Below are 12985 nucleotides of genomic sequence, written 5' to 3' on the forward strand. Positions count from 1 at the left end.
TCCCCTGGCCAGTTACATCCTTTTTAGGCCGATTCATTACTTTCTTGTCTTTTTAGGCTGATTTCTACTGTTTCTTCAGCCTGTAGTCTGGTGGAGACTACCTGTTTAGGCCCAGGAAACAACCTGGCACCCTCCCCAGGCTATAGGTTATGTATGTAAGGCTATTTAAGGCTGGCATCCCCCCCAGGCTATAGGTTATGTATGTAAGGACACGGAAGCTGATGGATTGGTCGCCGCCCGGCGTCGCGTCGATCACAGATCAGTGGGGAGAAGCCGCATCTATCACTGGTGACGGCAGCGAGGAGCGGAATTAGCGACTTCTGCAGATAACGGCACTAGCCTCGCTCTGCAGGCGTCACTACGGGCCTTGAACAAGACAAGCAGACAAGACAGATAGACGTACGGCGCAGGTACACACACAAGGACACACACACACACACTACACATAAGCAAATAGACACGCACACACACACACACACACACACACACACACACACACACACACACACACACACACACACACACACATTGCACATACTACTAGTATTTTAGAAGAAGCATAGAACAGAAGCATACATGGAGAGAGAGAGAGAGAGAGAGAGAGAGAGATTGGCAATCAGACACGAAGACAAGAACTGTCACACACAGAGACAATTGTGGTCCAAACAATACTTTGGCAAAATCCTTCAATATGAAAACGCCGACCGTAGAGGGGCCTGCTGTTCAGGCTAGGACAGTGCCGCTCAGCAGAATTAGTGCCTGCTCCGTCCGCGTATCGGTCTCTGCCAGACCGGAATGAAATAATTAAAAAGGAAGCCAACCTCCCCAGGGTCACACCTACTCATCAAACTAAACGACACAAAGTGCATTTTCCTATAAATCATGTGAGTGTGCCAACACGCAAACTTAACCAAAAAAATTACAAACGTAACTAAAATCAAATTTCTTGTGACGAGACTCGTGTTTTAAAGCAAGAATACGTGGGATCGCGTGGTGTAGCGGCAGAGTGCGCGACATGGAACCTAGAGATCCCGGGTTCGAGTCCTGACATACCACCGATCTTGTGCCCTTGGGAGAGGCACTTTACATGACTTTCCTCACTTTGCTCAGGTTAAAATGAGTATTGTCCTGTCATGTATTTGTCCCGTGTTGGTGACGGCATTAATATACAAGTTGAAAAAAACTTCTAGTGATTACATGTTGGAATAAAAAAAAAGCAAGAAGATCCTGCATTACGTTTTGAAGTGATTGGTCATTAATTATCCTGCATGAAGGCGACAGTGGTCTTTGAAAATTTGATCTCTGTGTAATCTTTGTGTTGGAATAAAGTTCAACATTCTACTAAGATACTGCATACCCCCGATCTAAGCTGAAATACATATTTGATAGATTTGAATGATTTGTGATGAAACTTCGACATTTAGTATTTTATAGTAGAACGCCCTTACAGATATAATTTCATAGTGCAGAAAACAAATTATTTTTGTCTTGAGATGTGGCTATAGTTATATCCTTTAAACCTCCATGAAATTGGCTGCACAGATGTCTTTATTCTTGCCTTCTCTGGTACGTAGAGATAGGCTATAGACCAGATCGCCGAATGATTTTCGTCGGATCATCTAGATCACTATGGCTTGTAAGGGTCAGTTCTGGCGACTGCTCTTGGAGGAGAATCACGCAGGAGAGAGTTGTAGGGAAAACATGGTATAACTTGGGACCCTGTGTACCTAAACAAATTTTAGGTACAGGTACAGGTACACAGGTTTAGGTACAGGTCCGGACCTGAACCTGTACCTGAACAATTCGACCAATGTATATGCTCTTCTGAACTCCTGTAATAACTAGAAAAACATTGATATAGGTTTAATTTTTGTTTATGGAGAATGTTCAGATAAAATATAGGTAAAAGTAAAGATGTTTTTGTTTTCATGAACACACAGGGACCCATTGTTAACCAGCTATTTACACATTTGAGGTCACAAATAGGCATAAAATTGGTGTGAAATTGTTTAGGTACAGTACCGGTACTGAGGGATTAGGTATTTTGGACCTGTACCTAATCAATTTTTCCGTCACAGTATCGGTACTGCGTACCGGTACACAGCTCTACTTGGGGGAGTAAAAAATCAAATAGCTGACATCAAACAGTGGTGGCAAACATTAGCGACGGCCAAGTTTGTGACTTTGTTCAGCTCATACGCTCCGTTGTTAAATGGAAAACGCATAAAGATAATTTAAACGAACAATTGTACGTGTACATTGACCACCTGTAAACTAGAACCACAGACAGAAACCAGGTACGATGTTAGCTGGTTGGTCGCCATCAATAGGTCAGGCCGTAGAAGGGTGACAAGCATGCGTTATCCTTTCAATGGGTTCATTGACTTGGGAGGGAAAGGGTTAATGCCCTGATCCAAGGCTTAATGGCTTTATTCATTGTTAAGTACATATGACCTTGTCCAAGGTTTATCACCTTATCAAAGGGTTAAAGGCCTTATCCAAGAGTTTATGACCTTATCCGATGGTTAACGGCTTTATCTATTGTAATTGGCCTTGTTCAAGGGTATATAACCTTATCAAAGGATCAATGGCCTTATTCAAGTGTTTATGACACTATACAAGGGTTCATCGACATCGTAGAGTGGAGCTCGTTACCACCAAGTACAGTTGAAGCATCATCACTAGATCTATAGAGAGCTTTAAACAACTCCTGCAGTTATATGTGCAAAGGCAGGGTGTAACAGGTCGTACAGCTAGCACCCCTGTATAATTAGTACACTATTACATCTTTAACGTGCCTGAGGTGTGCTCTCACCACACCCACTAAACTGGTGAAGTAAACAAAACTTAGCCCAAAAGTCTCAAAACTGGACCAAAATTTGTAGAGAAAAAAAAGAATTTCAAAGATATTAACTAGGGACTACAGTCGTTCCCATTTTTGGCCTATCACTGCGCGAAGCAGTTTCAATTGCCTTCAAGTTGTGATTATGTTGTACGTCATTGGCGTAGTGTAGTAATTGTATTGTATGATATTGTATTTATTGTACATGCATGTGAATTCGAGGAAGACTCAAAGTCTCGACGCAATAGTGACGCCATACATCCTAACTAATTTCCTGGCTTCGAAGAGAGAGAGACAAAAGTCAACAGCCTGCTCAAAAACAGCATCAGGATGTTTCGTACGGAAGGAGTCACACGTACGTGCTCATTAGAACAGGGTCGAGGTCTTGGAGTGTTTCTCACAAGAAGAAGTGTTTGTCACAAAACTCTAGAGTGTTTGCCACAAGGTTGTGACTCACAGTGACATCAGTGGCAAGCGCTTTCAAAAACATAGCAGTAGTTTGTTAGGCTAGACCATCGGATAATGTTCACCTTCACCTTCATGGCAAATGTTACCTTTCTGATTATTTGTGTCTGAGAGGTTCTTATTGCAGTAGCTGCTGGCAAATGTCAAGTCGCTTTTAAGAAAACTGTTTATCTGCCGGCATGAGCCTACAGTTGTATCAAGTACAGTCAGGTGGCAGAAAACGTTTCTCAAGATGTGGCTCCTAGTACTTTTTGTTAGTTCCTTTTTAAGGCATCAAATACAATTTCAAGCCGACAAAACTTGCTTTGCAAAGCCTATTTTTTGGTTATTATTTTAATGTAGTAAGTTGAATTAACCCTATCCCATACCTTTCTGATATTTGTGAGACAACTATGCGATATCGCTGACGGAAACGGTTGCTTGTTTCGTATCATACATGTAGCTTGGTTCCAGCAATTTTTGAGCGGTACACTAAAAAAATAAAAGGACTCCTCCTGTAGCTTGTTTTGGGGCTATTTTAAATTCCTCAAGTATGAAATGATGACGGAAATGTGCTAAGGAATGTAGATAATTCAGATTTTTTTTCGTTTTGCCGCTCAGAGATTGCATTGGATTCTTAGCTTGTTTGCTGGCAAGACCCCACAGCCGTACCAAGCATATACCCTAGCCTAGTCAGGTGTCAAGACACGTTTTCTCAAGACGAAGTGGTATTTATATATCACTTATTACGACTGAGGGCTAGCTCTCTTAAGGCACGCAAATCCCTCTCGCCCACGGCAGGATTTCCTAAGGCAACGCCGACTTAATTTTATGGATGACATCCTCTGAAGACACCCAAACTAGTGCGCGCGGGCGAATAAAAAAAATTCCAGCCAAAAATAAAAATGCTACTAAACCATGGCCACAGGAATACAAAGCTGGTATTGTGAATTTGCGGCAGTACGTAGCGATGTATATGACAAGCCGGCACATGCTGGCTTTATGCGGAATTTTTGAGTCGGCACTGTACGTATGTACTGAGTTCTTGAGTCGTGGTGCGTCGGTAGCCTGGGTGCCTGGCTCAGTATATCGCTAACTATCATGGACTACCCAGGCTTAGAGCCAGGCCAGAGCCTTGGTGGATATGATCTTTTTTTTTGAGAACAGGCAAAAATCAATGCGCGCGCGGATGTCATCCATAAAATTAAGGCGGTATGGCCTAAGCTGCGGCCGTCAGAACATCTTCTATCCTTCCAGGAATCACAGCGGGAGACTGGATACTTCTGCTTGATTTGAATGCAATGTTTGCCCCGAGGATAAGACACGTTCAATATAACGTCTTTACAAGGATCAAACCTACGCCACGGTGTGTCGCGACGCGTACAAAATTTGCAATTTTGAGTTTTAACAATGTTCGTAAAGGTGAAGGGCGAAGAGAGTCTAGTATATAGTAGAGCAGATTTATTCCTTTGACGTTTGACTTTATTGGGATCCACACTTAGCTTACAAAATTGTATTGTAGCTATTCTTCCTGTGGTCCTTCAAGATAGGCATGACACACATTTATAAAACATAAATACATTGGCAACAATTACAACATATTAACACAGCTTAAAATAAGACTACATACATCATCAACACTTCATTTCATTCCTCAAGCTAACCGACATCTCGCACACGCAGCCCTCGTCCCTCAGTAAGACATTTAGAACTTTTATTCAGCCTGTCACACGGCCGTTGCTCTCCCCAAACTTGAAACCTCCATTTAACCAACTCCCTGCTGCCTAACCTCACAAACAAATGAAAATTTGTTGCAAAATGGCTACCATGTTAAATAGCATGCTGTTCAAAGGTTAACGTTTTTTTTCCGAGGGACGTGGCTAGTCGAAGCATCAGTTTCAGTTTCAGTGTGAAAGGGTTTCAGGAGCCACTCATTTTGACTTTTAAATCAAATAACAGTATATTCTCTGTACAGCAGTATATAGTAGAGGGGATTCATTCCTCAGCTAACCGACATCTTGCACATCAGTCGTCCCTCAGTAAGACATCTAAAGCCGCATATAGTTCCTGTTTAGAACTTTTATTCAGCCTGTCACACGACCGGTTTCGCCTGTGTGGCTTTTTCAAGCTAAATGACACAAGCACGAGGTTCTCACTTTTATACCTAGGCTGAATTAAAGCTCTAAATGGGAACTATGCGGCTCCAGATATCTTACTGAGGGACGACTGCGTGTGTGAGATGTCGGTTAGCTTGAGGAATGAATCCCCTCTCAAACAATATATTCAGCGTGAGTCTACCAGTTTGCAAATTTCCGCTACTGCTTTCCCCCTATTGCCGTTGGAGCCCTCTTCACACACTAAAACTGTTCAAGATTCCGTACGTGACCAGTCGTGCTTACGTTCTTCAAATGTTTGTCAGAAGGAAGAATACATTCTTGTAGGCTGAGGAAAGTAAACGCCATGTTTCCTGTCACCCGACCTACCCTAGCACCTGACCTAGCGTTTGTTTAGCTTGGAGGCCAACGAGAGCCAAAAAATCTTCGCTCTGACAGAGTGGTGCATACCGTGTACACTGGACCGAATCAGAACCAGACCTAATAACGTTTCGATTCAATTCCAAATATCTGCGCATTTCAGAGTTATACTAACTGTATTGGATGGATCACTTTGGCTAAAAGGTAAAGAAAAAGAAAGTGAATGCCTACCTACCGCCCATATATTTTTCATGATTATTATCAGGAAACAACATTAATTTTCCTAGGCCCTACATGTGTGATAAGATCTAGCTTTGTAAGCGTTTTTTTTAATCCCGAATAGGGCTAATGGTGGTTTGAACAATGTGCTGCTAGAAGCCCGGACTGTATCGCTAGTTATCACACGAACTACCGTAAAGAGCGTCATTGCAGCCGGGTATGACATGAAAGGTTCTTACAACGTGATCTCATTATTCCGTATCCAGATCAGCGTGTTCCGACTGTGCCGGAGATGAAAGGGCTCTGAGCTGGGCGAAAGATTATCACTCAAAGGTCGATGACCTTTTGGTCAGTGGCCTCTCGTAGTCACAGGCCGTAGACTTGATTTCATTTGATTTATGTCCACATACGTAAGAAAGCTTTACGCACTCGTGTTCTCACGCAAGAATTCATCTCTAGATATTCATCATCATTAGGCCATATTGATTTGATTATATGGATGACATCCGCGAGCGCATGAATTTTCGGCCGTTTCCAAAAAAAAAAGTTTTCAACCATACTGTAAATCGTACAAAACAGTTGCAAAATGAGCAAAAATATACCATAAGTTACAAAAAAATTAATAAAAACTATACCAATGTCGTAGAATGCCAAAACCAAACGATAAAAGACGAAATTGTAAAGAAATGAACTTGAAGACTAGATTATGTGCCATTTGCTCAACCCTCATGACCACGTAGATTTCATAATGAAAGAGTTTTTTTTTTTTGCAAAACTTTTTTTTATTCGCACGCGCGCATCAGTTTGGGGGCTCCCGGAGGATGTCATCCATGTAATCAAATCAACATGACCTCATCATGCCTCCGGATTAACGTGTGATAAGATAAACCATATATCATTAGCTCCATATTTTGGTACATCTACAACTGCCTCAAGAAGAGAGAAGTTGAACCTGTAAATAGTAGTTCACATTAGTATGTATAGTTTAAATAAGATGTTACTGTAATTTTCCTGTTTATTCATGACCTTTGCATAGCTTGTAAGAGCGTAAACGTACAATGAAGGTCTTTCATTCATATTGATAAAGTCGCTCCATGATCCAGTACCCTCATGGCGGACACTAGAGCAGTCCCTGCGAGACCAGCGTCTCTCTCTACCATTGGCAAAAGTTAGTGTAAGTGTTAGTGTTAGTTAAGTGTAGTATGTGGTCTTCCTACTCTACGTCTCTTACTGTTAACAGGTAGCACGCTGTTGGCTTCATGTAGCGCCGGAGTCAACTGGCTCCTGTCTGGCGAGCTCCAGCACCACTCTGACAGTTTGAGTCGGGTCAAAAATGCAAGCTTAGCCTCAGGTGTCTCTCTACCGCACTGATGGTGCTAAGAGATTCAGAAAAACTAACACCAGATGTTCCATGAAAAGGTTATGATTTGTTATTAGTCTCTCGGTTGGGTGGATATTGGCCAAACATTGCACAGGTCATTGACTTGTTTTTGAGTCTCGGCGTGGAAGAAAGTCGTACGCAAGAACAAAAATACCATATGGAGAGTTTCGTGGCATCTTGGGGCTTGTTTCTGAGATGTGTTAAACGTATTAGGACTGGTGCTAAGAAATAAAGAAATCTAACGCCAGGTGTTCTGTAAAAAGATAATTATTTGTCACTAGCCTCTCGGTTGGGTGGATATTGGCCGGGGAGCCGTAAACATTGCCCAGGTCGTTGACTTGTTTTTGAGGAAAAATGCCACATGGAGAGTTTCGTGGCATCTTAGGGCTTGTTTCTGATATGTGTTAACGTTATGTTTACGCTCCTGGTCATAATCAATGTAGGATTACCCGTTGATATGTTACATCAAAGTAATGTGTTGGGGTTGGTGTCGTGCCGTGAAACTCCTCAGGAGACGTGTTTTCATGTGCCAGTCTTTCTTTCATGTCAAGACATGAAAGACAAGTCAATGCCCTGTGCAACGTTTAGGACGTTAACACACCCAATGTGATATCGGAGTATCAAACCTGGACATATTCTGAATAAAGCACGGCTTCCAGCCAATATTTCACTCTTTTTACGTGTTTTCATTGCCAGTCTTCCTTCATGTCAAGACTTCAAAAACAAGTCAATGGCCTGAGCAACGTCTAGGACGTTAAAACGTTCAATGTAATATCAGAGTATCAAAACTGTGCATATTCTGAATACGGACCCCCCTCCCATTAGGACATTTGCGTCAGCACTGCTTCCAGCCAATATTTCACACTGATGACGTGTTTTCAGCGCCAGTCTTCCTTCATGTCAAGACCTGAAACACAAGTCAATGCCCTGTGTAATGTTTAGGCCATTAAGACACCCAATGTAATATCAGAGTATCAAAACGTGACATATTCTGAATAAGGCACACCCTCGCCATCAGGAAATTTGCATCAGTACGGGTTCCAGCCAATATTTCACACTGATGACGTCTTTCATTGCCAGTCTTTCTTTCATGTTATTTCAAGACTTGACAACAGGTCAATGACCTGTGTAACGTTTAGGGCGTTAAGACACCCAATGTAATATCAGAGTATCAAAACTTGACATATTCTGAATAAGGCACACCCTCGCCATTAGGAATTTGCATCAGTACGGGTTCCAGTCAATATTTCACAATGATGATGTGTTATCATTGCCAGTCTTCTTTCATGTCAAGACCATATGGCATTTTTTTCGTCCGCCCGACTTTCTTCCACGTCGAAGCTCAAAAACAAGTCAACGACCTGGTCAATGTTTGGCCAGTATCCACCCAACCGAGAGACTAACAACAAATTAAATGATAATCTTTTAACGGGCCATCTGGCGTTGGATTTCTTGATTTCTTCTCACCATCAGCGAGGTGGAAAGGCACCTGTGGTACCCCACATTTTTTAAAAAAATTCAACCATACCTCCATGATCCAACTCTATACCAAAGAACGCTGATTTGCCCCAGGCACGAATGATTCAGGATACGCATGGACTATCAAGAACCGTGCCGGATAATGCTGGATACGTACAGTGACCATGCCCCTTGACACATTTGCCGATACATAGATTAACAAGAAATCCGGAATTTCTGACTTCCGTGCAGTATTTTGGGTTTCAATTCACCTTGTTTGAATAATAATTGTTGTAAAGCGTCCTTTAATAAGGACTTGTACCAAAACTGCATAATGCAGAGTTGGGGGATCGCCCTTGCAATCCTAGGCTTCCAGATTTCCCCGCATTGCTTCTGTTGAGATCTAGAAGTTCACCTCATTTCCTGTGTCTGATCTTTTGACTCTGCCATTCTGTCTGTCAATCTTCCTCCACTCAACCCACGTCAAATCACTCTGTCTGGACAAGCACACACACACACACACACACACACACACACACACACAACACACACACACACACACACACACACACACACACACACGCTCAAACCAATACTTCCGCATTGGCAAGTAACTATATGAGTGAACCAAGAATGATACAAAGATCCGAAATCGAAGGGTCTCATTACAAATCCTCTTTATTTATTTCCGATTACGTAGACAAAATACATATAGGAATTTCTGGATAAAGTATACAATTTATCTCTGCGAATCTATGATCCGCAAGCAGAATTATCCATAAACACGGTACTGATGGTAATTCTTTATGTTTGTCACCACAATGTACTAAGCATAGAAGTAATGAATCATCAAAATCAATCGTCATTTGGCACTGGAGTTTCGGAACTCTGAAATACAACGTTGCAGATGTTAATACAATCCTATTGCAAGCACAATGAATAATAAATGCAATCACGGTAGCATCTTCGCATCTTCTAAAATCAAAATACACATTTACAACTGAAGTGCAAAGCTATACCTGGTAAAGTCAATCGTTGGAACAATCTATATTAATGATAAGACATGTTTCACAAGTCTCAACCATTCGCCAAAATTGCACAGTTGTTATTCATGGCTTAGTACGATCAGGTCCAGCCTTTTTGGCATGTACATATATATTACATTCTGAACCATTTTGGCACTTTACATGTATGTGGTATATAAAATGGTTAACAATCTCATACCGTACCAACCAACTAATATCAGATCACAGTTAATGAAGAAATCCATGCATGATTGTAAGCAAGTTTCAATGGCTTCTATTTCTTTCAGCTTCATTACAACAGAAATAATATACTAAAAGTAGTTAAGGCTAGCTGTCAGTGAAACAGGTGCCTTTTTCATGAGATAGCTTCAGCAGTAAATAACAATTATACAAATACAATAACAAAATAAGTAATTATACAATTATCACATTTAAGGGGATAAACATAGACATTGCTGTTTTGTTTTCTTTTTTTTAATTTTTTTTTATTTACCACAAGTTGTCTTTTTTTAAAGTGCAAATGAACAATAAACAAATAAACATAGCTTTGACATACGCCTGTTTTTTGGGCATGATTTTTCAAACCGTGACATATCTGGTCGTGTCTTCACACTTCGCAATATCCACCTCTTCCGGTTGTCAATGAAACTCTGAAAATCACGTCTTGTGATTCTTTTATGTCTTAACCAGTTTCAACCCGGTATAACCTCCCGTCTTCGGGAGGCAGCAAATCTCTGCTGGCAAGAAGAGATAACTGGTTATATCTGCTAGTACTGACAGACTTGTCAGTTGACACTCCTCTGGCATGACACTGACATTGAAGTAATATCTACCGCCTACCCGCAAAGCTGGTGTGTCGCACAGAAGAGAGGACTGAATAAAACTGATACTGAAATAGTTGCGTCAACAGCTCATCCCGTGCATAAACGTATTAGCAAAGAAAGCTGTCGAATGTGTACAACAGAAAGAGAGAGTGAATGACTAGAATAGAACTTGACTCCGAGTGTAACTTCGATCACACGTACTCAACACTCTTTAAACGAAATCATACAATAAAGAACGAATATATATTACAGAAATACAATATTCAGTATCTTTGCCCAACTTTTAAAACGCCCATATCAATGTATGTTGACTACCACCACATTCATTTCTTAATCTTACTGAATTAACTGAACAAATACGTTAGTGATAACTTATGACATTAATGATACAATAAATAACAGGAAATAGCGTCAAAGTCTACTTACGAGAACCTATGGTTCAGTCAAAGAATAATGCATGCCGTGTGCAATCTATTTCGCAAGTGTGGCAAATCTCAATAAATAAATAAAACCTAATTCCAACAAAGGTAAAAGAAAGGTATGGTAAACTTTCGATTCACAATTAAACACAATTGAACCAACCAACCAACCAACCAACCAACCATAAATTAATAAACTGACCAAACACATCAGATGAGGCTAGGGTATCAGAGAAAAAGTAGCCTGCACTTTCCACTTTCCTTGTATTAACGACCTTTTTAAGTTTATACAGAAACACACTAGCATTAGAAGTCATCGTCCGGTAAAACCCTTCAGAACCAGTCACCCGTGTGACCCACCCCCTCCGTCTGAACTAATTTTCAGCATTAACGAGAAGAACGCATCGTGCCAACTGTGCCAGTGAATATCAATCACAGTTTCCTCACGACCTACCCGATAGAACTACAAAACTCAGGAGCAAACCTATAACTCAAAGCCTTCCAACGGACTGACTGCCTGTGATCTTTAACTTAATCAATTGAAAACGGACGTTGAGTACTTCCATGCTCACGACTACCCGATAGAAATACAAAACGTAGAAGGCCAGTAGCAAACCTATAACTCAGAGCCTTCCAGCGGACTGGCTGCTTGCATTTTGCCTGTGATGTTTAACTTAATCAATTGGAAAAGGACGTTAAGGTACTTCTATGCTCACGACTACCCGATAGAAATACAAAGCGCAGAAGCAAATCTATAACTCAGACCCTTCCAACGGACTGACTTTTTGTATTTGGGCTGTGATGTTTAACTTAATCAATGCACGGTGAGTACTTCCATGTCAATAATGTAAGAGAGGAAAGAGTCACTGAAGAGTAAAGAGGGGTTACTCTAACCGAGATTGGACGGTCTTTCTTTTACATCTAAATTGATTGGCAGGGAACAACCTAGGAATGCCAAAACAGGTAACACCCTTTGTCGATTGGTTTAAAGTAAGGAAAATTCTTGACTTCGTTTTTTAGAGTTCGTCCTCATGTCTGAATACCAGCCAGGGGGTACAAAACAATTTCCTCTTCAGTTTTCCCCTATTTGATTGAACGAATCATACGAAAATGTCACGGATTTAATCATAAGATCATTCATTTTGAATTTGGCACTCGAGGTTTAAATAATATTAAGCTGATGAACATTTCAAATTAAAAAGTCAAAAATTTTCAACTCTTACAGCTGTTTTCACATCCAGATCCCAAAACGTTGTGATAAAAAGAGAGAAAGAGACTGAAGTAAAATTGCCTAATGGAAAAATGTCAAACACTAGACGCCGCAGACGTACATCGTTTTGGACGCGTTCCACGTTACCGGATGGAAATGTACTTTCAACATCGTTCTGTTTTCAAGCCAGTTGATGTATTTTAGTGTGACAGTCATAAGCATTGAGAGGCAAATTTATTATTTGTTAAATGTGTTTTCTTGTTTCATTTTAGTTCCCTGACGTGTCCTCGTGATGTCCTTAAATTTGTGCCTTTCCTCTTTGACTCGAGTCATACTCAAACCATAAAATGCGTTTTGCTCGTCGAAAATACATTCTCTCGTCACAACAGATCACTTCAAGGACTCTAAATGCATTTCCATATCAGCGACATGCTCTTCTCGCCGACGCTTTCAAAATAAACCATTTAAACCACGGCCTCTCATCATTTAAATGTGCATTTCGGATGACAGCCGCCTTGTCATTCTTCCGACTAAAAACACTCTGAATCTTAATAACAGCTGATACAGAGAGCTTTCTCCTAGTCCAGAATGTACCGAAATAGCGTTTGACATAAAACCCTAGCCAAGTTTTCCTGAATGGGAATAAAAGCTCCCGCTGCCCATAAAACACACATCCTCCTAAAGCTGAC

At 41.0% G+C, this 12985-nt stretch overlaps 1 pseudogene; it reads left to right on the forward strand.

Annotated features, from left to right (window-relative positions):
- Positions 1-12589, forward strand: part of LOC109462644 — a 29231-nt pseudogene extending 16642 nt beyond the window's left edge.
- The last annotated feature ends 396 nt before the right edge of the window (positions 12590-12985 follow it).

The sequence above is a fragment of the Branchiostoma belcheri genome, unplaced genomic scaffold (assembly GCF_001625305.1).
Source record: "Branchiostoma belcheri isolate BF01 breed outbred unplaced genomic scaffold, Haploidv18h27 scaffold12, whole genome shotgun sequence".
Taxonomy (NCBI): domain Eukaryota; kingdom Metazoa; phylum Chordata; class Leptocardii; order Amphioxiformes; family Branchiostomatidae; genus Branchiostoma; species Branchiostoma belcheri.